Source organism: Tamandua tetradactyla, chromosome 9, assembly GCF_023851605.1.
Source record: "Tamandua tetradactyla isolate mTamTet1 chromosome 9, mTamTet1.pri, whole genome shotgun sequence".
NCBI lineage: Eukaryota > Metazoa > Chordata > Mammalia > Pilosa > Myrmecophagidae > Tamandua > Tamandua tetradactyla.
In genome coordinates, this window is record NC_135335.1 from 11,387,223 (window position 1) to 11,387,674 (window position 452).

Consider the following 452-nt stretch of genomic DNA (forward strand, 5'->3'; position numbering starts at 1 on the left):
GAATGGGCATATTTAAGTCATATCTAGGATTGAACAGTAGAGTAGGCCTGTGCCTGTTTCTTAAGCCATGTAATGTACCTCTGAGACTTTTTAACCTGCCTCTCCTTGAGGCATTTAGAGATTTAGAAGCATGATCAAGTTTCGGAGTGAATTTCCTGCAGACCAGGGTCCCTCAAAAAATTGTGTCCTCTTTAGATGAATCCTGACCATTAGTTTCCTTGACCTGGGAAAGGCTGGGAGTCACTGGACAGAGGGGCCTTGGTAATGCAGCTCTTAAGAACAGGACTTCCCTATTCATGGCCACAATGACCTAATGGGGTGGCCTTCAAATAGGGTCACAGCATGAGGACTGTCGTTGGAAACTTCCTTTTCAAATAAGGAAATGAACCCAGGATTTCCAACATTCAGCGGTGTGTTGTGTCCTCACCACTGCCTTTTATGAACTGACATTT